This window comes from Etheostoma spectabile, chromosome 5, assembly GCF_008692095.1.
Source record: "Etheostoma spectabile isolate EspeVRDwgs_2016 chromosome 5, UIUC_Espe_1.0, whole genome shotgun sequence".
Classification (NCBI taxonomy): Eukaryota; Metazoa; Chordata; class Actinopteri; order Perciformes; family Percidae; genus Etheostoma; species Etheostoma spectabile.
The window spans coordinates 28,635,631-28,663,438 of NC_045737.1; the positions used below are offsets into that span (position 1 = coordinate 28,635,631).

General features: G+C 41.6%; 1 long non-coding RNA gene across 1 annotated transcript in view; it reads right to left on the reverse strand.

Moving 5' to 3' along the window:
• Nucleotides 1-759: 759 nt before the first annotated feature.
• LOC116689756 (uncharacterized) overlaps nt 760-27,808 on the reverse strand; it is an 81,859-nt gene continuing 54,810 nt past the window's right edge. Inside the window, exons 3-4 of the long non-coding RNA XR_004332086.1 lie at nt 1,580-1,707; nt 760-1,308 (exon numbers count right to left, since the gene is read on the reverse strand). This is a non-coding gene — a long non-coding RNA (uncharacterized LOC116689756). The remainder of the gene's footprint in view (nt 1,309-1,579; nt 1,708-27,808) is intronic.

Sequence of the window (27,808 nt, forward strand, 5' to 3'; positions counted from 1 at the left end):
TCGCACATTCACACGTGAATTTGCGAGGTCTCGCAGAGTAATTTCCAATATCAGAATAAAATCATAAGAGTCTTGCTAGAGTTGGAGCGCGCTCCCGTCGTCTCAAACGTTTGGTGTGAGGTGTTAAAACTTCGTCTGAGTCAGTCTTTTTCCCGTCTTGACATTCTGACATAATCAAGTTTAATATTATTGTAAGTTTTAAGTCTTGGAAGTGAAGTTAAATCACTAGAACGTTGTCAACAACCAATGGGAGCCCACCGTGCGCTCCCTCCAGCACCAAACAGGAAGCAGCTAACAGCTAGAGCCAGTGTTGTTTTGGGTTGTTATGGCCCCATGCTAAGCTAAACGCTAAAAAAGGAAAGTTCCTTAATCTTCAACACTACTGAAGCGAGTCATCCAACCAGAGTTCTACCGGCAGACCTCTGGGTTTTGCCATTCATCTGCATGTACAGCAGATAACTTCAAATGACTTCATTGTTAAGAATATTTAGTTTATGTTCATTCATACATTATGAAATATTTTCATTCAATATGTTTTGGGTGTTCATTTAGTAAAATGTGATGAAACGGATGAATCTTTGTAATCTTTTATTTGTGTCACAATTTCAATAATTGTATTATTCACTCACCTTTAGCTTAGGTTACAATGATTTGAGGGATATGAAGCATTTAAAGACTGCAGAAATGACATCACAAATGACATCACAAGCAAATATCCCAACAAAGACACTGGCAGACCCTTCTATTGTAGAGGTCAAAAGGTCAAGACATTCCCTTCGTTAACAGCAGAAACTGCATGGGACATTTTTTGCTGATTTATTCAGTTACTATATATAAAATCAATACTGAATAGTGTTAGTAATTCCAGTAACGCATGCTCTATTCAGGTATGCTACAATGTAGCATGCACATGTGTGATAAGAGGGGAAAAAGGCGACTATAGATCTCAATCAAGCAGAGGTACAGTACTGCCCTCTAGTCAACCCAGATCTCAGGTGTTAAAAGAAGTCAGCTGAACCATATTTCAGGTGTTTTATGACTGCAATTTATTTCCATCACACCTTAGACTTTAGTATAAAAACATGTGTCCTCCCCCCCAAGCCATGTAGTGAGTATGATAGTTCATCAAGCAGACAAGTGAAAACACAGAGAAGTGTGTGTTTCTTCCCAATGCCTGAAGCTTTGAGTCTGACCTTCTCCCCTCTCCATCTCCCTCTCACCTTCTCCCTCGCTCGGCTCTGCCCTGGGGCACCGATGGGTGGGCCTTTTGGAGAAGCAAGCGAGGGGGGCCCCTGGCATCACCCATGCCTATAGGCTCGAGAAAGAAACACAAAAAAGTCAAAGAATGATGGCTAGCCCTGACGTTGTTGAGACAGTGCTCGGGCCAGGAGAAATGAGGTAAATATCAATGGCGGTGGTCTCACATAGCCCATTAGTCAATGTCTGCCGCTCGCTGTCTGAGCATCAGCACAGAGCAGCCCCAGGCTTTGCAACACCACCACTGTCCTCCTGGAGAATTGTACCCAGGCAAAAATAAAGCAACCCGAGCCGGGCATAAATCATTAGGAACATTTGTTACCTCGGGTGATTGTGCTTCATTTATCTTCAGGGCTTTTTCCATTTGTTAACTCCCAGAGGCTGCAGGGTGTCAGCTGTACGCTGGAGGTTAGCCTCGCTGGGCCTAAGCAGAGCGACAGGAGTGGAGGCCTGTAGGAAACAGGCAGTGAGTGGTGCAAGAAGTACTCAGATCTTTTACTTAAGTAAACTACCACACTGTAAAAAAAGAACAAAAAAAACTCTGTTACAAGTAAAAGTCCTGCACTAAAAATGTTACTCAAGCAATTTTATGTACACATAATCAGGAAAATGTACTTAAAGGGTAACCACCTTTTTTTTAACCTATTTTCCTATATTTTTTGTCCAAGTGACTCATGGGAACAACAATCTTTGACATTGGTCCAGTATTTAGAGAGATCGCTGCAGTCAGCAGTGGAGAAACAAGCTACAATGGAAGTTGATAGGACAATTGTCCAGCTTGTATTTTCACAAAACGTTTTGCTACTGACAGGGTCATATTAATATTCTTAAGTGTCTGACGACATTATGGAAAGGATCCCTTCAGAATAGACCTTTAAAACCTCTTTGAGACCTTTCTGTTTAACCAAAAACAGCAATGAGGTCGTTAGCGCTAAACCCACCAGACTTTATTTAAAAAAGAAACATTTTTAGCGTGTATAGAGCCAACATATTTTCAGATATAAATTGGTAAACTGTGTGTTTATTTCAACCAAAACTAGGGTTGTGACAGTTGAAAAAGTAGAATAACAACCCAAAACGGCTTTTCATAGTCTTGTTTTGTTTACGTCAACTTTAAATGAAGCTTATGTTACAATGTTAACATTCTTATTTATTTACATGGAGTCTGGTGTCTTTTGTGAACGCAATTTTGCGTATGTTTTTATGTTTAAAAAAAGGATCTTACTCTTTAACAGAAAGGTTGACCTCCTTAGAAATCCTTTCCATATTGTTGTCAGATACTAAGAATATTAATCTGAGTCTGTCAGTGGCAAAACGAGCACTTTTGTGAAGGTAAACACAAGCTGGACAAACGCCCTATTAACTTACATTGTATCTTGCTTAATACTGGACCAATGTCAACGATTGTTGTTCCCATCCAGGTCCCAGGTCCAGGTTAATATGCAACTACATTTGATACAGTATGCTCCGACTCTTTTTCAGCTAAGGGTTGCTTGGCCTAAAAAACATTGAAGACCCCTGCCCCGGAGTCGCACAAGACAATCGGAAGTTGACTTACAGAAGTTTAAATTATATGAGTAACTGAAACTTTACAGCAGAATGAAAATCCGGGATGATTCTTTCCAAGCTTCCTTTTTCTCTTTCAAAGACGCTTCATCTCTGTCTCTCCCAACTGAATACAGAACACACTGCAAGTGCCTGTTACCCTGAAGCCTCATCTCACGCTGGCAGGAAAATAAGTGTCATCAATTTGTGGTTGAAGCATAAACACACCCTCAAACACATCTCAAGACAGGCGGAGAAGAAGCTGAAGGAGCACAGGCTCGGAGTGTGTTTTAATGTGTATTGTGATATGCTGTTTAGGAAGGCATCTATTAACACCAATTGTAACCTCACTGCCTTGAAACCTGTCTCCAGCTGTTAGCACCCTGCCACCTCCATTCACCTTAGTGACACACACGTCTTTAACACACCGTTGTCTGGAAACACACACAGTGATTTACGTACACACATTCAGCACCAGCAGCACTCTACTTAACAAAAGGCAATTCTAGATCTGATGACATGTCTTTGGTCTTTTATTCTTCTTAATGCTCCACTGCATCTGTTTTTAAAAGGAATTAGCCATATAAAGAAACACAAAAGGGGGGAAGAGAGAAACCAGGATGGACATAGAATAAAACTTAAAAGAAGTTGTTTACACCCCCCCCAACCCACCCAACCATGAATAATACAGTATTTCTTGGACGTTCTTTGTGGCCTGAAACAATCAGTTGAAACAATTCCAAATGTGGGCAGTGATTCTGAGGTCTGAGGTTTTAAATTAAAAATGTTAAGTCGCTGGGCCCAAGTGGAAATAACCTGTATGACATCATCAGGGTTAGTTCCTAGGATTTGACAAAAGCCCCTTTTCACAGTAACATGTAGTGGGAGGCCAGTCCAAAGATGAGGGGCACGGTAGGAGACCGCTCTATGACCAACTTTTATGTTTGCTAGGGGGAGGACCAGGGAACCAGCAGCAAGGGAGCGGAGAGTGTGTGTCGGCGTGCATGGTGTAATAAGCTCAGATGAATAAGGTGGTGCTAGTCCATGCAGGGCCTGTATGTGTTAAAAGAAAAACCTTAAAATCTCTTTACTTTGCACTGGGAGCCAGTGAAGAGAGGCCAGTACGGTGTGATCATGTTTCCTAGTTTTTGTCAGGATTCTGTCTGCAGTGTTGTGCAAGAAGGGAAGACACAAATGCATGGATTACAGTTTAATCGCACAAAATAATAAGATGGGTTGAAGTTTTGCAGAAAGAAAACTACACTTTGTGTGTACATTTGAAGGAGTGTCCTTCCAAAGAATGTGAAAATAAGAAATCTATCTGAGACGATTCTTAGCCAGAATAACAAGACTGAGGTTGCTTTTTAAGAGAAGAAGAGATGTAACTACAAAGAGAGGGAGAGACACATTCAGAGAGTGTTTTCGGCTCTTCTGAGGATCAGGCCCACGAGTGGCTGGGTGGCTGCTGACAGGTGAGGATGTCTTTTATCAACAGGTGTTGGGAAGCCAGTGAAGATATGAGGACAGATAACACGGGCAGGCAATACAAACCGACCCAGGAAGAGAGTGAAAAAAGATGGAGAAAAACCGCAGACAAGGTGTGTGCACAACCACAGCCACATTCTCAGCCTGTAAACACCCTTTCACCACTTCCAGCGTCCCCTCCCCCATGCCTCCCCCCTAACACCCTCCACACACACACACTTATCTTTCCCAAATCTGAAGGAGGCGGATGCTCCAAGGATCTACACATTGCCAGCTCGGACATAATTAGTAGAAGACATGCAGCCAGCCGTTGCCCAAGATCACTAACGCACGTCTGGTCCCAGAACAAACAAGCAGCGATCTAGAACAAACAGTGGGAACGCTCTCGTGTCAACCCGGTCTCTTATCTGGAGCCCCTCGCACACTTCCACACACACTCCCAAGCTCTATACATGGAATTACATTATTAGATTACATCAGAGAAATTCAAAGCAACACTCACACACACACACAAAGCGGATATATGTTACATGTGCAAAAGGCAAACGTGTTGACTTTTCTGGATTTCATGCTATTATCTGATTGTTTGGGATTCAGCATTTGGAAAGAACGGACATTTGTAATGTAGGAGAACAATAAACAAAGCAACATCTGTGATGGAGATGATCCATGAAGGGTTTTTGTAAAAGTACAAAGTACAAGTGCTTTTGAATTTTGCACGTAAAAACATGAAATGCAAACAATATGCAATATACCATGAAGACAGATACTGTATTACAAAGGACAGGATGGATAGGTCAGGATAGAGAACAACGCTTCCTGTCTGCCCTGCCAGATGGGCACCTTCGATGTTGTGAGACATCCAAGCTGGTTTCAGTCCAGACAACAGGCGCGACTGCAATATCTGTCCCCAGGGAAACAAGGCTATCTTTTGGTGTACAGGTAGCGGAGGGGGAGATGCCGGGGGTCAGCTTCCTGCTTCTAAACATGGAAGAGGAAACTAATCTGGGGTCAAAGAGGGCCACGGTGTTGATTGAAACTTCACATGGGGACGGGGTATTCAAAGTATATTCCCTTCGCTCTAACTCCACCATCTTCATTAAAACCCTGCACCTGGGCCTGGGACTGATCCATGGGGAACCCCCTCATGGCCACAGACAGTTAGGCCTCTAAATCTGTCCCCAGACCCTTATTCACTCCCCACTTATCCCTCCTTCCTCCCTTCTTCTACCCTTTCTGCCATTTTGGGTCAAGCTCAGAGCCTATTGAGCCAATGTGGACAGGAAAGGGATGAGATAGGATTAGGGAGATAACAGAAGGGCCAAACTTTGGTTTGTCGCTCGCCCAGAAAAAATCGCTCCAGTCTATGCTTGTTGCTCTAACAATTAATAATGGGTTGTAATCAGAGACATTTTCAACGCTTCTCCTGGGTTTCAGGATCCCGGTTGCGAGTTGTCATCCAGTGTTGAGAGGGCGACACAGGCCCAGACCCAGCTAGCAGCTGATGACAAGCCTCTGTTGGTGTTCATCTTACACACGCACACACACACACACACACACACACACACACATGATTAAGGGGCAGAACGGCAAAATTCTTAAGCCCCTTTAAGACCTGAAATACATACGTTAAATAACAACTATCTGTAAAGGGATGCCCTGTTGTCATGTAGACATATCTATCCAAGATGTAAATGTTTGTAATGTAAAATATTGTGGCATTGTGGAAAGAAATTTGCTGCTGTTCTTCCACAGGCTGCATCAGTGTTGAATATTTACATTTATTTTGCAGTTTTTTTGAACATTCAGTCTTTCTCAAAAATATGTTTGGTGTGTATCCTTAAGTTCTACCATCTGTGTTGAAGAGAATTGCTTTCTACACAAAACAATTTTGGGGCAGAAGTTTTTTTGTATATTTGAAACCTGCATTATTTACATCTACTGACTCGGTCTTCTTCTTCCTCAATGACTGTGTTTCTTGGCACATTAGCACCAACTGTTACTCAAAGGTCCCATGGCATGGACATTTTACTTTATGAGATTTTTAACATTAATATGAGTTCCCCCAGCCTGTCTATGGCCCCCCAGTGGCTAGAAGGGTGATAGGTGTAAACCGAGCCCTGGGTATCCTGCTCTGCCTTTGAAAAAATGAAAGCTCAGATGGACCGATCTGGAATCTTGCCCCTTATGACCTCATAAGGTTACCCCCCTTTCTCCACTTTGCCTGCCCAGAGATTTTAGAGAGACATGGCTTTTAAACAAGCAAAGTGGCAGTTGGTCAAGGCCACACCCCCACACCCACCCCCACCCTCCACCTTGCACAACCCCCCCCGTCGGCAGTAATGTGTATGTCATCACCAGTGAACAAAACAGGGACCTACTCATTAAAACCTTTAAAACCTTGTTCTACAGCGGTGCTATGTAGACATTTCACAGTGTACCTTTAGTTAATGGCCACTGTGAGTGCAGGGACACTCACCTGTGACTCCTAACCCTAACTACCCAAACCCATCTATTATTGGTCTGATGACGATTTAAGTGTACTACTAATCAGGCTATAAACAGACAACAAACGAAAACCAAATTCTTGTCCTGTTGCCTACAGATTCTGCATTCAAATGCTGATATCTGTTTATAGAGATTGACCAATGGTATATACTATATTACTTGTATTAAGTGTTTTGGTAGATATTTATAATTTAAAAAGTTGAAAATAGGGAAAGAGTAGCCTCACTTTATTCGTTAATTGGTAATCCGTTCAGACATTTGCCATGTTTCTTTCACAGTACGTTACTAGGTCCGACAAACTAAGATTGCCACATGACTTTAATGTGAAATGTATGTCTTGCATTGCTAGACCTTCCTCCACAGCTCTGCCGAGGATGGTCTGGCTAGTCCACATAGTATTCTGGGATGGGAGAAAAATGTGCTCTGGTTTGTTGGACTTTCCAACCAATCACAATCATCACAGGCCCTAAGCCCCAGATGGAGCCCCGTGCCTCTGCAAAATATCAGGAAGGAAGTTGTTTTGGTTAAAAACATTAATATTAAAAATTGTTTTAGTCGTCAACAGAAAACTCGTCCAGACATCCAGCTGAAAAGAAAGACATACTGTGGAATTTACGGCGGCAACAGAGCAATCCCAAAAAAGGTCGTGGATATAGACTAACATAAAAATGACGAATTCAGACATGAGACCAACCTGTTTAATTTCCATCATGTTTACATAATGAGGTGCATGTCCAAAAGGAGCTTCAGTTCTTTGTGGCATTATCATGCTTCTCATGGACCTCTCTCCATTATAATAACATTGTGGGTATAAATTTGTTAAAATTGTCGTCAGTGTGCCAACGCTCATTATTTATTGCTATAAAGTTAGCGGTGCTATGTGATACTTCCATTTGTCTGGATAAAAGCATCTCCCACATTTGAAATTCAAATGTGTCTGAGGTATGTTTATTGTAAAGCATAATAACTCAAAGTTATGTGTGCTATCAGGTGAATGTTATTTGACTGCCATACCTGTAAGTTTGTCGACAGGCCCATGCCATATGTCCTGCCAAGAGTGTGTTTACACCGAGAACCATTCCCACTGAGCAGCTCTCTGCAGCCAGCCAGGCCTGCAGTGGCGTCACGCAGCTGCTCCAGCACGGCCGGTCTGAAGCTTGTGTTATTGTTACTGGTAGCATTACCACGCTTAGGTACGACAACATAATTTGTAACAATAAGAACAAATTAGCTCAATGCTGTCTGTGTACAACATGAACTTTTAGCTCTGTGAGCAACACAAACCACACACACACATACTACACACACACACACACACACACACTTACACACACACACACACACACACACACACAGAGGAACAAGCCTGCACCCAAAGCACATGTGAGCACAATGTCTCGCTACAGTTTTCCTCCCAAACACAAGCTGGCTCAGATTTCAGGCCTTGTGGTCTCCAAAATATATATCGAAGTACACATCAGGCTGTGTGTCACTACTGTTTACAGGAAAGTGATTTATGGGGCTTTTTGGGAAGAAGAGTGAAAGGGTGATATGGTTTGAATGACTTTTAAGAGAGAGAAGCTGAGAGGTCAAGCTACCGTGGCCATTAAATAATCACCAGAAAATACATTAATGAGGATCACGTATCCAGGGACAGAAATGAGAGAACTTATAGTATTCCGTGTCTATTATGACATGTAATCACATCAAAAAACCCTTAGTGAATTAGTCTAGACACTGAAGTTTTTTTGTATAGTGGTTTGTTAGCTGTGAAAACTCTGCAAAATGCTTGTGCAAATTCCAAGAATGACTGCATGGGAGTGAGATAAATATAGTTTTCATGTTGTCTCGTAAACCAACCTGACCTGACTCAGGAAGATCTATGTTCCTCTACGCTGTTTCATATGACAGGCTCTTTGTGTTGGACTAGTCCAACTGGTACGCTTTCATCATTTTTAGACTAAATGTGTGCACACATGTGTGTGTGTGTTTGTGTGTGTGTGTGTGTTGTGTGTGTGTGTGTGTGTGTGTGTGTGTGTGCGCGTGTGTGTATGTATGTGTGTGTGTGTGTATGCATGTGTGTGTGCGTGCGTGCATACGTATAGGATTGTATCCTTGCACATACGGTACATAGCAAGCCATAGTCCACATACACACTTAACAAGTCCATAACTGTGTATTCTCAAAACACTGACGTCTTGTGCAAATATGCCATTATGGAGGCATAGTGGTGTATTGTCTGCAGAGATAGAGAGGCAGATAAAAGCTCTTGCACAGGAAAAAGAAAAGAACTCCACTCACAGCTTAACAGATATAAGGGCATGTAGCAGATGTGGGCCTGAGCCTTTTGAAATACATACAATACTTGTGATGCAAAAAAACTGAGAGATAGAAACGGTAATAATTAATGATCTGTAGAGTGGAAATCTTTTTTGGTACAGGCCAAGGCTAGGGAGGCTGCAAGACAGCTGACGATGAGTTTACAAAGGTTCAGTAGAAAACCCAACCACACTACTGCAACACACTGACTCTGCCTCTGATGCAAGTTGAAATGAAATTTTTATTCTGCTTACTTTTTGTGTGCGCAAATTTAAACTACTGTAATACTTCTGCTATTGTGCCAGTTTTCAAAACAGGGTAAATTGTTTTTTTAGACATATTTGTAGAAAATGTGGTGTTTCCCATGGCAGAGGTTGACTAACTTTGAGGGCCGGCGTTGCAGAAGACATTGTCAACTTTAGTGTGCTACTGACTGGAGAAGGTCATACTGTGTAACTTATGAATGCCAAAAGAATACACATTATTCCCCTTCTTCACCAAGCTCACACAGCGTTGTACCGGAAAACTCTTTACAATATTCAGCATTTGGCATCACTCAATGTGCTATTAGGTTGTTTTTTTAGTCAAGAAGATGAAGCTAGTTGGCTTACCTTAACTTTTCATTCATTGAAAGCTCTCTCTCTCTCCACACACAGACACACACACACCACACACACACACAATGCTGCTTTCCTAACACAATATACAACGGATTGCTGCGTTTGTTGTCTCTTGTTCATCACCCCAGTTGTGGTGACTGCAAATGACCAGACTGTCAAACACAGTAGCATGTAGAGCATAGAGTCTGTATACATCACTTCAACCAACTATTCAAATCCAGGGATCTGCACAGTAGTCTTTGGGGTTAGAGACAATGTGTTGTGGACCAATAACCCTCCTCAAGAGCAACAATTACCACTTGAACCAACATCCGCATGATAAGAACTACCTAAAATGGCAAAAAAACATGTAAGAAGTATACTTAGGATTATTATTTCTTTTGAGGCCCATGTCCCGTCCCCTAGTTTTACTTTGCCAGACCTTCCTCCACAGCGCTGCGGAGGAGGGTTTGGCAAGTCAACACAGCATTTGGCGATGGGAGAAAAAAACTTGCTCTGGTTTGTCGGCATTTTGGGAAGAAACTTGTTTACCAGGTAACCATAGTCCTCAGATTGGACAGATAGTCTAGCTAGCTGTCTGGATTTACCCTGCAGAGATCTGAGGACCAGGTAACCATAGTCCTCAGATTGGACAGATTGTCTAGCTAGCTGTCTGGATTTACCCTGCAGAGACCTGAGGACCAGGTAACCATAGTCCTCAGATTGGACAGATTGTCTAGCTAGCTGTCTGGATTTACCCTGCAGAGATCTGAGGACCAGGTAACCATAGTCCTCAGATTGGACAGATAGTCTAGCTAGCTGTCTGGATTTACCCTGCAGAGATCTGAGGACCAGGTAACCATAGTCCTCAGATTGGACAGATAGTCTAGCTAGCTGTCTGGATTTACCCTGCAGAGATCTGAGGACCAGGTAACCATAGTCCTCAGATTGGACAGATAGTCTAGCTAGCTGTCTGGATTTACCCTGCAGAGATCTGAGGACCAGGTAACCATAGTCCTCAGATTGGACAGATAGTCTAGCTAGCTGTCTGGATTTAACCTGCAGAGATCTGAGGACCAGGTAACCATAGTCCTGACATTATGATTTTGCACAGAACCAACATTGGAAACATAATATTCATGAACAGTTACAAATCACACACTGGGACATAGGAACGCATCCCAGGGCCACAAAAACACAGAGAGGAAAAACGAGAAGGAGCGAGACAAAACAACACGTGCGAAAACAGACACAGACAGACAGACACACACACAGACAGACAGACACACAGACAGACAGACACACAGACAGACAGACACAGGACAAGGGATCAATCACACGCAACAAAAGAAAAGGCTACAGCATTGACCTTAAGGACTCAGCAATGCTGTTGCTCTGCATATCTTTGTGTTACAACTAGCACCATGTGTCAGTACGTTAGTAAGTAACACGTTGGTATGTCAGCAGAGCCATCGGGACAAATTTCACTCTATTTATTGTACTTGGCAAATTAAAAGCAATTTTGATTGTGATAATGGGTGTGATGGGGGTCAAACTGTGAGCAGAACAATAAAAGCCACATGTGCCTTGCAGCAGTTAGAAACCACATGAAACAAACGGAGGTGGGGGCACCAATTCAATCCAGATATGTCCAGATTCAAACAGTCAGCGGAAGGTGGCCTGGGCTCAAACACCAAACGACCACCCCAAAGTCACCCTGTGGTCTCACAGAAGACAAATGGACCGCCGAGGCTCGTGGCATCACAGAAAAATAGATCTAGTTACGGTGATTTACAGAATAGCTTAATCTTACTGTGTATTTACTGTTAGGTTGCACACTGCCTGCTTCTAAGTATGCACGGAATTTCAAACAAAAAAGAAACAAATTACAATGAATCCATAGTGCCTTGTGTGCTTTGGCAGAGCAAGAATGGTCTTTTTTTTCTTCTTTTTTGAAAGTGTGAGACGGAGAAGGAGGTATAAGGGTGGGACTGTGGTGTTTATTGGTTTCTGCCAAGCCAGTCAGAGAAGCAAACACAAGCAGAGTGAAACCTGATCGACTGGCACTGGGCCTGGTCCAGCAGTGGCGCAGTGCAGCGTCAGGGGAAAAACACTGACAAACACACACAAGCACTGGACTCAGGTCTCCAAATAATCACAAGATGAGCAGGCCAGAGGGAAAAAAATACCCTAAACACATCAGAGAATTTAGGGCAAACTGTCTCAGCTTGTTTTATGGAACGGACAGAGAACAGGAGCTGGGGATGTTTGTGAAAGTCTGATCGAGGATGACTTTTAAGCATCTCCTCCGATGCGGGGAAGTTTTTCCGATTGAAGTTGACTTAACTCCATCCCCTTGATCCCATCCCACTTCGCTCTTCCACCACCACCCCCTCTCACACACACACACACACACAAACACACACACTCTGGCCCGGCAGGAAAATCCCTCTGTGGCCAGGCATTTCTTTTTAACTTGATATGCTTGTGAATCACCCCCAGTGCTGCAGTGCTGCTCCACTAATGAACACAGGGCCCACAGACGGAGCTGTCCATGCCCTGCTACGCTCCCCGATCGCACTGGAAAACAGGATCCAGCTGCCCAGCACCCTGTCATTACAGGGAGAAAAAAAAATCCCAGAACACCCTCTGCTTGCCCCTAGAGCCGTCTTATCCCCTGACCACATCTCATACTCACCCATCATGCCTCCTGCTGCTAACCTTGGTTTGGACTTAACCTCGGTAACCTGCCTTCATCTTCACCCCTGCTCCCAGCTGTTTTTATTGCAACCCTACAGCCAAGCAGTCCCACTGCCTTCAGCACACACACAGACCTCTGAGAGTCTTTCCCAGTTGTTTGAGTAATCTTGGCCATCCAGGAATTCAAGCATCTTGTACCGTTGCTCGGGGTGAGATCATTGCCTGAAATGCATTTTGTTTACATACGAGTTTGTATTCTACTAAAAGACTATCACAGCTGTCAGGCGATATCACTGATTGTTGTCTTTATTTTACTTCATGCACTACATATTACAGTGAGAGCGTTAAATCTCCAGCGACAGTCTTGGATGTGTATCTGTGCCAGACACCAGTATAAATATAAAACGTGATGTTGACGGTGTGTGGAAGAAAGGATTAAGGAGTAGGGACTCAGGGGGTTGGCATGAAATTCCCATCTGATAAACTCATAAAGTGCTTGTGGTGCGTGAGTCTTGGCAGTGGGATGGCACGGGAAACGACACATTCACACACACACGCATACAACACACACACACACACACACAAGAGCATTGCACATGTGCACGGCACGCACAGATGCAGACAAAGGCACACACACACACACATGCCCAGCTGATACCAGCATCAGGGTATAGTGAAGACATATCTAATATGCTGAGTGAAAAGTAAACAGCGCTGTGGCATCAGGGCTTCCCGCTTACTAACAAACCATCTGACTCAAAACAAGCCTGGGGCCAGAAGGCTTCCAGGAGTCCAGGGTGGGGCTGGGGAGGATAAGGCTGGCTTGCTATAAAACACACGTGTACCCAGCCATAAACACACACAAAACAGGAACAAGAGTCAACTAGATATAATTGCCCTGTTGTTCTGGCAATAGCAATTAGTGCAGCAGAAGATTTACCGGGGGAGGGGACAGACAGACAGACAGACGGACAGATAGATAGATAGATAGACAGACAGACAGACAGACAGACAGACAGACCAACCGACCGACCGACGGACAGACAGACGGAAAATTTCCTTTGATAAAGTATCAATCGATCGATACTTTATCAAAGGAAATTTTAGGCATCCAGTGGCAAGACAACCGTAACACTAAAAACACATACACACACATAAACAACACATACATAAGAATTAAAATAAAAATCACTCATAAAAAATGTATTGAGTATGATAAGGTGAGGAACTATGGTAGACTGTGTGTTGGTGCATCCACCACTGAGGCAGGTGACCAATGGTTACTAACAGTAATGTTGTGGAGCTGCATGCAACCTGACAAAAAAAAACACGTTTTTACGCAATTTTTATACTGTACTGTGTTTTATACTGGCTTGACTTCTTCAGAACTCAGCAGCTCGTGTCATCACCAGAACCCCCTCTTTTCATCATATAACCCCGGTTCTTCAGCAGCTCCATTGGCTTCCAGTTCAATTCAGAATACAGTTTAAAATCCTTCTCCATACTTTCAAAGCCATCCATAACCTTGCTCCTCCATATCTATCAGAACTCCTACACATTGCCGTCCCCTCCCGCTCCCTCAGATCCTCCTCCTCCATCCACCTCACTGTCCCCCCAGCCCGACTTGTCACCGTGGGGAACAGAGCCTTCAGCCGCTCTGCTCCCCAGCTCTGGAACTCACTCCCACCCGACCTCCGCAACATCAACTCTCTCCCCCTGTTCAAAACTAGACTAAAAACCCATCTTTTCCAACTTGCTTATCTGTAAATACACTGTTCCTGTTTTGTTTTTGTTTGTTTTTTGTTTTATTTGTTTTGTTATAACTCCTTACACTTTTCTGTTCCCTGTATTCTGTCTTTTATTGTCTGTAAAGCGACCTTGAGTGTTCAGAAAGGCGCTGTTAAATAAAATGTATTATTATTATTATTATTATTGTTGGTACTTTAAATTCAAAATTGTCTTTTCAATTTGTCGTTCGGCGAAAACTCACACAACACTTTGGTCTCCAGTGAAACCATAGTTACCGTAGTTATCCTGGCCTCCAACGTTAGGGGGAAAAATAATTGTAAAATAAATGCTTTCCAACATTACAAACGAACAACATCATAGTACAGAGAAAGTTATGGCCATATTTAATACTGAGGTAATCCCAAAGTAACGGAAAAGCAGCTAATCCAGTTACGTTACTTTAATATTGTGATACTTGGATTTGGTTACTGACCACATTTTTTAAGAGGTAGTAATTATATCCAAATACACTTTTAAAGCAACCCTCCCTGCCTGAACCATAGACTGTATTAAATATGGACGTAGTGGTGGCGTCAAAAAGCTGAAAGTGGCAGCTCCAGTCTGACGTCGGCTAACCTTAAAATGGACAAAGAGGTGGAGCGAGGATGGAGCTGAGGCGGGCTGAATGAAGCCGACAGTCTACGCTGCTCGTGTGATGTTACGGAGAAACAAAATGACAATATTAGGTAGATGGATTGCAAACATACATGAATATTACAGATATGGGAACACTAGACAGACCTGGTCCACACAAGCTCCTCTCTGCCACAGTTCAACATTTGAAGTGGATAGTTTTTATAAGCCAGAAGAACTAAACCTATTCTGTATTTGGAAAGATGGAAAGAAAATAAACAGAATTTGTGCGATGGATGTGGGCTCTCCTGTACTGAGAGCACTGTGCAGCAACATCACCTCATCACCTCATCTGTTGATGTGTCAAGAGCAAACACCTCGCTGTCATGTGTTATTTTGACAATGAGCCTGTGTGTGTGTGTGTGTGTGTGTGTGTGTGTGTGTGTGTGTGTGTGTGTGTGTGTGTGTGTGTGTGTGTGTGTGTGTGCGTGTGTGCGTGCGTGTGCGTGCGTGTGCGTGCGTGTGCGTGCGTGTGTGTGTGTGCCGTTTAACAGACTCCCCTGCTGGCTGTGTTGTAGACAAAATAAAGGAACCATCAAACGTGGCAGAGGGAGATCTGACGACCTCTCCACCCACTCACAGTGCAACTCTCTGCAGTTCTGTGGTCTGAAAAGTTTCACAAATCATGTTAACAAATGTCCCGGGCTGAGTATCCCGCGGTTTTCCACTCCCGAGTACAAGGAGTCGTGTGCTTTTGTTGTGGCCACGGAAATTCAAGATGATCTTGGAGGATGCCAGGAGCATGTGTAAAATATTTGTAGCCATAAAGAAAGGCCAATTGGTATTAATGGTGTAGCATGCAGTAGAAGCCACGGGTGTGTGTGTGTGTGTGTGAGTGAGGGAGCATGTTTGGTCTGGGTCAGTCAGACCCACTTGTTTCCCAGTAGGATGGATCTGATGGGGGCCACAGGGCAAGGAGCAGACAGATTCATCAGAGTCGTCCTCTCAGGGTGTCCGGTATCCCAGAGTGCAGTGCTGCAGCTGCCAGGGCTGCAGTGGCAGCCATGATGGGCTCCAGGTGGACAGACAGCAGGCCGCTTCACAGATACAGAACTTTCAGTCGGGGCAGAACAGGGGTAAAAAATCAGCCCTGGACCAGACCATACATAATCCCTCAAAGCCATCTTATTTTAACAGCACTGTATGTATATTTCTGTTTTCATTTCAAATTTTAACCAAAGTACGGACATTCCACTCTTGCATCTAATAGACAGTATGTGTACATCAATACATCTCATTAGAAACCAATTAAAATACCCAGTAAAGCAAACCCCTGGAATAGCATACTTGTGCATTGAAAGAGATCATATGCTCTTTAATGTCCTGTGTTCACACTTTCATCATGCCTTATGTCATCACACATGAAGCACTAAACCTTCATTCTCATTCAGCATTATTTTAACTGCTTAACATTTTTCCAGTTTAGTTTTATCTCAAGTAGCTTTAGAGCAACCCTTTCTCCTAAAAATTGATGTTTCCATACAAATAAACTGCAATCTCAACCTCAGAATTCTGAAGATGTTGCCTTGTGAATGCTGAGTGTTTAAAGGCTGACGCTTTCTGGACTGCTGGCTTCAATTATTTAAGAAGAAGGTGAAGTAGTGAGATTTCTCAAAAACTTGTTCCAACGACAGGAGCACAATAGGAAACAATCACAGATTTTTGTTTTATTTTTTAATCAATTTGCCTTAATTTGACCATTTGGGGACAATGTATAAATGTGGTGCTAAAGAGCGAGGGGTATGATTCCTTGGAAACGTAAATGTGGATGCCGTTTAGTTTTATGGGAGTGTAATTTGTATGAGACAGTATATACTTAATATTCTGTATGCAGCTTGGTACAACTCTTCATTGAAGCTACAGTGGCATTTTGGAAACGTTGAAATATCCATTCATATTTTAAAACATTATATGGGTCAGTGTTCAGTTGGTGTTGCTACTCATCATAGGTTGCTCTAATGAATAGAAATACTGTATATTGTATAACATATATTATATTTCTGCATTATGTTTTACAAGTGCACCAGGCACCATGGGTGCATTATAACTGATTTATGACTATAGTTGGTAAAACAGGTAGATAGTCCAGTGTCGGTCTTATCCTTAGTTGCACCACCTATCTTTTTAAAGTATGATGCCAATAGTAAATGTGTAGTATCGAGGCTTAACTGGTGCAAGTGAAAAGAAAGAAAATCTGAAATAAACAATCTACATTACTCAGGCATCATGTAATTGGTTTATTCTAACATATGATGTACTGTATGTGCTTCATCATAAAGAATGTGTAATGAAAATAAACAGGGGAAGCTGTTGTTTTGAAGTGGACCCCAAACCCCCACTTGGATTGTAAATCCACCAGATGAGCCTTGTCTTGACCCTGTGAACCTGTGACAGAAAACCCATTGGTCATTCCTAACCAGTTGTATCCACTTTACAACAGGGACCAAATGTCTGTCTCGGAAAATAAGCCTGTGATCGTCCAAATCGTCTGATTAAAGTATGTCCAACAGCAAAACTGAGTCAGTTTAAATGTCCCCCTGCATTCAGTTTTTACCTTTCACAACGTTTTCTCTATGAGCTGCAGTAAAATATATCCATAAATTCACAAGCTGCTTGTTGGTTTGTCTGCAGAGTGAGAATTTTTCTTAGATCCTTATCACAGATTTGAAAAATCACCATAAGCAGAGCTTGCTCATAATAGATTTCTGTCTCTGTCTTCGCCTTCGGTCCGGGATGCCTTGTTAAATCCGGACATTTGTGACAAGTTTGATTTAGGGGTGTTTGGACTGAAACAGCAGAAGCTCCTCTCAGCAATCAATCAAATCAAACTGAAAGCAGTTATTTTTCTAACCTGACGTGCATTGCGTAGGTATGAAGCCAGAGCTATAAATATACCACTTCGTTCACTTTGGAGACAAATTACACTTACTCACGGAGCGAGCCACAAACACAGCTGTTTTCTTTCTCTCTCACTGTTTCTTTTGCTTATGTACAGTGAAGAAGTCAAGACCACTTGCTGATTATTTGCAAATTTGCAACCTTTAAATAGTTATGCATGTGATCAATTTGATCTCTGAAGTTGCCCAGTCACACCTGTGAGTTATCTGACAGTATACATTTCTTGCATGTGACCTATTTTAGGTTAGCTTCTTGCTGTGTAGTTTCATTTTTGTATTACAATGTTTGACTGTTGAATGGCCATAAAGTCCAAAGTCAAGTCAAGTCCTACACTTGAGCCCCAAATAAGTCATTATTGAATAGGAATAGTTACAAATTGAGGCTAACTTTACTCCTAGCCAGCTAGATGACTAACATTAGACACTGATTGTTAATTCTGTGAATGCTGATTCAGCAGCATCAGTATTCTATGACTTTTTTCACTTTTCTCTCTAATTGGAAGACAAAAGATTGAGTGGTTAAACTTATATGCGTATGAGGTCCAATAACCTATGTGAAAGAGTCAAATATGCCGAAATCATGAGTACTTATGTCAGGTCAGATACCTTAGGGTGGTCAGAGCAAGCATGGAATACAGAAGGTTGAGTGTTCCAGTCTTATGTGTGTCAGTAAGTTTCGAGATCCAAAATACTAAATGGAATAGACAAACATGCCAAAAACTAAACAAAATCCAGTGAGGTCATATAGCTTAGGATAATGAGAGAATGAGTAAAAGAAATCTTGTATTTTCACATTAAGTGTTGAGGTCCAATATACAAAATGAAAGAGACAAATATGTATTTTTTCGACATACTATACTAGGACTTTTTTAATAAGTCTAATTGGAATACAGAAGGTTAAGTGGTAGGGTCTAATTTAAGTTTGCAGGTCCAATGAATTATGTAACGTGACAAATATGCCAAACACATCAGTGTTTTTGACAGGTCACGTTGCTAAGAGTGACAGAGAATGATTGGAAGACATAAGGTTGAGTGGTCCAATCTTAAAAGTTTCAGTGACTTTTGGGATCCAGTATACTGAGTGAAAGAGACAAATATGCCATACATGTATTTTTGTGCCAAGTCTAATGAATTAGTGTGATAAGTGAAGTGACAAAAGGTTGGGAGTTCAAAGCTTAAGTTTTTACTTTACATTTTGAGAGCCAAAAATATAACTTTTGCTCTATGTCGACTAAATAAGAGGGATAAGAGACAGACCGGAGGACAGAAGGTTGTGCGTTCCAGTCTTTTGTTGAGATCCAATATACTAAATAAAAGAGACAAACATGCCAAAAACGTATGCAGCTTAAAAGAGAATGATTAGAAGGATGAAATCAAATTTTACATTTTTACATGAAGTGTTGGGGTCCAATATACAAAATGAAATATGTCAAAATCACAACTTCTGTGACAGGTGAGAGAGCTTAGGGTGATGAGAGAATAACTGGAAGGTAGAAGGTGGTGTGTTCAAATGATAAAGGGTGCAATTAGTTTCAAGACTTTCTTTAAAGGAATGAGGAATTCAAATAGATGAAGAGAAAAATAAAATACTGTGGAACAGCTTTATTGACATTCTATACTATATTTTCCAACATAATGTACTATGACTGTCTTCGACATACTATACTATGACTTCTTTATCCCTTTTTTTCGATATAACTATGACTTTTTATTACTTTTTGCAACGTACTATACAATGACTTTTCAAAATGCTATAATACGACTTTTTTTATCAGTTTTTTTGACGTACTATACTATGACTTTTTAATCACTTTTTTAACACACTAACCTATGACTTTTTTTGACATACTATACTATATCTTTTTTATCACTGTTTGCGTCATACTATACTATGACTTTTTTGAAATGTTATACTATGACTTATTTCAACACACTATATTATTACTTTTGTCACTTTTTTTGACATACCAGTACAGTACCATACTATGACTTTATATGACTTTTTGGACAAACATCACTATTTGCGACATACTATACTATGAGTTTGTTGAAATGCTATACTATGACTTGTTTTAACACACATCACTATGACTTATTTCAACATGCTACACTATGACTTTTTGCACTTTTCTGTCTAGTTGGAAGACAGTCGGTTAAGTGGTTGAATCTTTACTTTTTGAGGTCCAGTATACATAGTGAAAGAGAAAAAATATGCCAAAAACATAACTTTTGTGACAGGTGAGATAGCTTAGGGTGATGAGAGAATAATTGCAAGACAGATGGTTGAGTATTCAAATGATAAAGGGTGCAATTAGTTTCAAGACTTTCTTTAAAGGATTGAGGAATTCAACTATATGAAGGAAAATATTATTCCATCATTACATGACGCTTTTATCCAAAGTGACTTCCAATTAAGTGCTTCATCCCTGACAGTGCAAACTCTAGAAAACCAGTAGTACAAGCAATTACATTGGCTTTAAATAGGCAAAACTACAAAGAGTCATATGAAAGTGATGCTTTAAGAGTATTTATATTTATATATATAATATGGAAAAGCATAATATGTCCAATTTAATTCGCTGACTCAGGTCTATATCTCTAAACTGTACTACATGCTGCTGTGACAGTATGTATATACTGTCTAATGCATAAATACTGGAAAGCTACAGGTGGTGCAATCTGATGAAAAATGACGTGCTATCATCAGCTTCGCTGCTTATGAATTTCACGGTCCAAATTTATTTGCAGGTGTCCCACAAACTGTGTTGTCTTTGTTAGCTGTTTGATTGCAGCATGTATTTAGGAACACTCCTGTCTTGCAAACTGAAAACTGAAAGACTAATTTAGATTGGTAGAGCCGTGGTAGTGTTTGAAGATCAACAATACAAAATCAACAGGACACCACTAACCCATATCAGGAGAAAAGATCCTGGCTTAAACCAACAACTGTGACATTTGCAGTTTGGATTCTAAAGAATATCCTGAAGTGAGATTTATAGCTGGATAAGGGAGGTGACTTTTTTCACCTTGAAGTAAAAGCATGATGTAGCGGCGGGGTGTAAAAACAGTGCTAGCATGGCATGGCACATGGCCAGAGCCAGGGAGCGTGTTGCTCTGTAAAGGATGCTCATCTTCCTGCCCTTCCCTGAGCAGGTGCTGAGAGACGGCGTGTAAGTGTCAATGTGATCATTGTACTCTTAAGCTCGTCTGTGCTAATGACAAGGCTTTGGAGAATGACAGCAAGTGAAATGTAGAATGGCCCTCATCCATTTCTTGTGTTTGCCACACAGAGGATGATGTGAAAATATTCATTCTGATGACATCTTTGTTTTCAATCTGTCTTATTTTGGCTCTGTTGCATGTTCTTTTCCATTTAAACCAAGAGAAAAACAATGCAAAGTACAAGCTGTGTTGTGCAGTTTTGACATAGCAAAGCATAGCTGAAATTAATATAGAGTTACGTGTAGTCAAGAACAAGTGAAAATAACACAATAAAAAATGATCTGTACCAGCACAAGGCAATACTAAAAGGGCAAGCATTCTTCTTAAAACATCAGAATTGTAGTCCCACTGCTACCTCACTGTAATAAGACCCACATCCAGAAACCACTTTGATCCAGATGGGGCAGATGTGCTTCGGCAGGCGGATAATAAAATGGCCCCAGATGACTGATGCTGAAATCAGAACAAGGCTTCTTCAAAGAAATTATTAAAACCTTAAGATCTGAAATGCTTTTTAAGCTGTTTTTGTGTCAGGTTAATCCAGATATTTGTCAGGAAAATATTTTATTTTCATTCAAATGGACTCTTCTCTTTGGGGTTCATTGCAATCAATGTGGAAATAGTTTTCATAATTGCCTTATCATTCCCAAAGCACAAGTGAATGGAATAAGGTATTTAGAAATGAAGAGAGAACAGGTTCATACTGGTGACAGTGTGTGAATAAATACCACCAGCACACAAAAACATGACTCATCTTTGTTGCTATCAGGCACCGCTTCATTTTATGGGACTGTATGAAATTATTAGTGTAGATTATTGGTGTGTTGAATAGGAACTAACTATGTATAAAAGGCAAAGTGCGAAAAAGAGAATTATCCCTCAAATATGCTTTAATAGTGTGTTTCAGCACATAGTTTAGCTGTACTGGACTCAAGCACCCAGATTCCAAATCTCAAAGAAAGTAAAATAAAGTAAAATGAAAAAAATATATAAATCTGCAGAAACAATATTAAAAGACCCAACTCACTCCAAGAAGCCAGACTACCTGTCCTTAAGAAGAAAAAAAAATATATATATATATATATATATATATATATATATATATACAGTATACAGTAGATATATATTATATACACACACATAATAATTCCATACGGTCCCTAACTGAGGATAAGGACTCTTTAAACAGGACAAAAAGGGTTTCTGTGGGTGAATATGAACGTCTCAGCTGACTGCTGTCGCTCCAGGCCTGACCTTAAAGCAATAAGTGTGCCAGTTAAGGGGAACTGTTGCCTGTTAATCGCTTTCCCGTCCTCACCTTCACAAATGTAATACAAAAAGGAAATCAAAAAGGAAATTAAAGATACATTAATATAATGTGTTGTGGTATGTGTCACTATGACATCTAATGTTTAGGTCGATGTTCCGCTCCTTGGCAGCTGGAGTGCACTACGGCCAACAGTTTTACTCGGCAGAGGAAAACCTGCGCTGACATGTCATCAGGATACCAACACAACGGCAGTGCTAATTCTATAGCAGCTTGTATTTCTTCTCCTAACAGGCTGGATGTGTAGATCAGCTTTTCTGACCTAGAGCAGTGTGTGAGAGCAAAGCCCGAAAAAAAGGGGGGGGGGGCATATGCATGTGTGTGAGTGCGAGAGAGAGAAAGTGAGCGAGAGAGAGAGGGAGAGTGGGAGAAAACGAGAGCGAGAGACTTAACGTGGGATCCTGATCTCTCTGGGACTTACTCAATCCCAGCTGTAATGTAAAACCTATGGGACAATGGGGGACTATACAGTGCTGAGCCTTAGCCGGGCCAGAAAGTCCACCCAACATGATGTCAAAGCATGAGGAATTTATTACTAATGTTGGTCAGCTGTAGCGACAGGGGGCGCGGGCTTTTTTTTCCAGCGCGGAAAAAGAGAAATCATTAATTATCTACACCGCCACCCTTGATCATTCCCTGAATTTTAGCTGAGTTTATCTCTGAAGCGTGCATTTCCATCCTGACTGAGTCTCTTCAGCTAGCGTGTCCATTTATAAAGCGTGCGGCTTAACGGCGGGGTCATCCACTGACCTAGCCATCGACAGCCAACGGTGTGAAGGATTGGAGGTAGAGAAGGCAGAACAAAGCAGACATGGCCACAGCACATGTGCTGTCATCAAGACCTCGGCCTTCACGTTGGCCTTGGGCCGCTCTCTGGATGGAAAAACAGGAATAACCGTTACGCTAGTAAAAATTAATTAGCACTTTTATATTAGGTTAGCTATTGAGTCGGAATTGTCAGACAGACTAGTGCAGAGAACAATGTTGATAAAGAGCATGACGTGCATGTTAGTGGGCGTTCAGACCTTAAACAACCTGCATTTAAAACATGCAGGGGGAGCTGTGCTGCGGCCCGGGCATGCACCGGTGAGATGATGAAGTACAACCCAGGAAGTCCTGGGTAACAGTCTCATTCATTTTACAGTCTTTATACTACAAACATTTGCCAGATCTAATATGATGAAGAGTTACAGCTCCGGAAAGCTCAATCACACCAATCATTTTATATTTTGTCATGACAATTACAATTAAAAATACTGCATAGTGGTGTGGTTGACCTCGGCGTGGGTTATCTGGTTATGTTTTATTGTGTTTTGGCAAAAGTTGAGCCATGTTCAACGTATTTTCTGGCTCTAATCTGAGTGTTTTTTTGCCGCAGCCCTCTGCAGAGGGAGTCCCTTTTAAATGAATGAGGGACAATGCGCACACACACACACACGCACACACACACGCACACACACACACACACACACACACACACACACACACACACACACACACACATCAAGTTCAAGTTACTTTCATTGTACCCAGGTAGATTTTGTTTGCAGTAGAGTCCTCATGCACACTTAAAAACAAGCAAAAAAGAAACTTCTCAGATCGTCAAACACTGATTGCAGAGTTGTTGTCTGGGTCACTAGAATAACCAGAATAAACTCAAACTGTGTGCAATTGCCCTTTCAATTCTGTGTTAAACTGTCAGTAAATCTGGCTCGGGTTTTAATAGGTTGCTGCTGAACCAATCCAGACATGTTTAACTACATCTGAAGCTAATTCATGCTCATGTTTGAGCAATTGTGTTTATTACCCTGGTGTGAGTTTCCAGGTTATTGGAGGCCGGTTAAATTTAGTGGGAGGGGGAGGGGAAGTGAAAACAGCTGGGTAAGACATGATTTAATCCATCCTTTGTATAAAGCTCAAACATTCGTACTGTAAGAATATGAAGCCATGCTGCTCAACGGGAGCTTCAACAATTCAGTAACTAAGTACTTAGCAGGAAATAGTTGGTGAGTTTCAGGTTAAAGAACCTGTTGCCCCAAAACATGAATCAACAGTAGCTTTTTTATGATATCCTCTCTCATGAGATGAGAAATGCCAACCCGGTCTCACGGCATTTTGTGAAATGGTCACGTTATTTTGATCTATTGATTCGTCAACATGGACGCAATTATCTTGTTTATTTTGTGAAATGGGAACGAGACCATTTCACAAACCGCCCTGAGACTGGGCTGCAGGAGCCTGCTCTGGGGGACACGAGCCGCAGCTTCTGGGGGACACAACAACGGTGAAATGAAACGCCCACACGGGGTGGACGGTGACAACAACGGCCGCCGGGACACGATCCGCGGTATCTGGGGGACGCAACAACGGGGAAATGAAACGCCACACGACGACGACAACGACAACGGGACGGTTGTGGGTTGGAAAACAACAACGGGGAAAGGACCTGCCGCACACGGGACCCGATCCCTGGTCTCCGGGGTGAAAGTCCTGTTTTGTTTGACCCTTCCACCCCCAGCCAACGTCCTTACGATTTTCGTTTTTTTAATACTACTCGCTACTGGAATCTTGCAGATGCCTCCCATTAAAATACATTAGCTTAAAATATTAGTTTTATAATTAGTTTTTATAATGTGGGCTGTGTCATTTCTGTAAAGTTAAAACATCATCAGTGTTTTAACCAGTGTTCCCACCTTAGCATGTAATTAGCATGTAATTAGCATGCTAACGTTCGTTTATTAGCACAAAGTATAGGTAAAGCTAATGGGAATGTCATTCATAATGCAAGTATTCAGTCATAATAAAGCAAAGTTTTGACCTGATGATAGCGCTAGATGAAACGTTAAAGGAGACCTTTTACTACATACTGTTTTCAGGTTCATACTTGTTTTTTGTGTTTCTTCTAGAACATGTTTACATGCAAAAAAACACTTTCTTTTTCCCGTTCTGCCCATGGCTACTGCACCTGTCAACAGTCTCCTCTCACCGGCATGAGAGTCAACTGTTCAAGAAAACAGCTTTCCCTGACGTTAGCATGTATCGACATAACGTTTACCTCATTATTTGAAGCTTTGTCAACATCTTTATAGATATGACAGAAAATATGGAAAAGAATAATAGGTCTCCTTTAAGGCATCTTAAAAGATTGTTTGTCCGTATAATGACATGGTAATCCATCCAACAGTTGCAAAAACATTTCACTCTGAACTACAAACATCAACCTCACGGTGGTGCTATATGTGAAGTCTGCGGACCATGAAAGTCTGAACAAAATGTCATGGAAACCCTTTTCAGTAGTAGTTGAGATCTTTTATTCTAGACCAAAATGGTGGACACATGCTGTTACATGGCTAAAAATAATAAATCTGTAATCTGGATAATACATTTTTCAATAACTGCACAGTACTGTGTAGAATATCCTTCTCCTCCTTTTTTTAAAGACAGCAGTGTGAGCAGCTATCACGAGTCACCATTTGGTGCAACTTCAAATAGTATAAAGTAGAGAAATTGGTCCAGGGCCTCAGTGACAGCTGGGTGTACGCATGAACCCACGTTGTGTGTTTGAAGTGGCTTTGACCATTGAATCGTTCTGCTGTAGACATATTACCAAATGTCTTAATACACATACACAAAATGCCCATGCCAGCTGCTTCTCTTTGAATTTATTTACTTTAGATTTCTTGAAAGTTTGATTATCAGTCAAGCAGTTGAGATGCTGGCGGCTGTCCAAAAGCCTGAGTCACAGATCACAGACAGCAGATGGTGTGATAGCTCAGCTCCTTGTTCATTTTGGCAGAGAACAACTGAGCGCCTCACTGGAACTTAACCCTCCACGTTCCTCCTCAACACCTAATAGGATCAACAGTACATTATGAAAACAGAATCATAAATCACTAAAAAAGTTCTACAGGAAACAACATAAAACAGTGTTAGAGGAAAAGTTCCTTTGGGGCTCTAGATATGGGACAAAGAGGAGGGAAAGAAAGCGATCACTGGAGGGGAGGATGATTTTCTTAGCGAGTGTACATGGTTTGTGTGTTTACATATCTTAATTTGTTATTGTTGTACATTGCAATTTAATCTCTGTACAATCAAAAGAAGTTTGACAAATGAGTCTGGAGCGCACTGCCAAGCTCACTGCGCCATTGCATAACTCTCACTACTGCTGAGATTCATCAATAGCCGCGTCATGGAAAAGCAAGGAGCAGCAACAGCAGCTTTACACTCTACTGACAGAGAAAAAGTCTTGAGACAAGACAAATACTGAGCGTAAATAACCGTTGTGCTTCAGGCCCGACACATTCCAGATCAGAGGACAAATAGCCGTTACCCACCGTGTTATTAGTCACATGTGCAGTGCACTGTCACTAGCTCTTTTCAAGCATTCCCAATGACAGGCATAACTTTGACCTGACAACCCCAGTCAGCTTGAGTAACTTCCCCAATCCATCACAGCTGTCAGAAGCATAGCACAGATTTGTTCTGATAAATTACACCCTGCTGGTAGGAGCTGTCAGTCACCCAAACAGGTGACATACTATCAAAATGTTGTGAATCAGTATGAATGAGTGTGGGTGTCATGAGTCAGCTGCCAAATATTCAAATGAACATTATAAGACTTAGAAGGAAAGAGGAGGAGGGAGGGGGAGAGAGAAAGAGAAACAAAACAAGGAAACCATTTGGCTGCCCCTCAGGCAAAACGATCCCGTCTTCATTGTCCAGGAAAGCAAAAGAAGTGCTACAAGTGTCGGAGGATCAGAGCTGCTGCATTAGAGTGTCGAGTGAATGCAATTTCCCCCTGAGAGAGACTGTATCATAATGATGTCAGTGTCTGTCTGTACACATAATATGTTTGAATAAACCTGCAGGGGACCTCATGGGAACTCCAGCATGCAGCAGAGTTACAGTAATGTGTTTAAACTGGCAGAACATGCATCCATCCATGAGTTTCCCTGAGAAACATTTCAAAACTCATAAACTAAACATTCCTCCACATACTGTACGCCTGTCTCGCCAATCACGTTGGATTGCTTCAAATTGGACACATTAGCACAATAAACATCTTTTCTCTGTTAGCCTATAAAGTAGTGGCAATGCAGAACACACAGTGTGCGCACAGCGTGAATGTAAGTGCCTGTTTCCATGGGTTACTTTTGTGTGAGTGCATGTGTGGGTGTAAGTATTTGAGTGCTTGTGACTATTCGCAGCATGTGAGTATGCAGTACAGGAATCTAAGATCTGGTTTGTACTTCCATTGTGTTTTAAGTGTTTCTACATTTGAGAGTGTTTGCACTGAAGTCACTAGTGATATCTTCAATGGAATCCGTTGACCCTCGACAATGCTTGCAATTTTTGGTTAATTATTCATCCATATGCCAATTTTATGTAACAACTCTCCTTGACTGCACATTAAAGGGATTTTTGTTCTATTGGCAAGTAGAAGTGTTTGTGGATTATGGATTTCTTCTAACAATACGAGTCTCCCGCCAGATTAGCAGCTCTGTGAGGCTGTACTTTAGATAACGGTT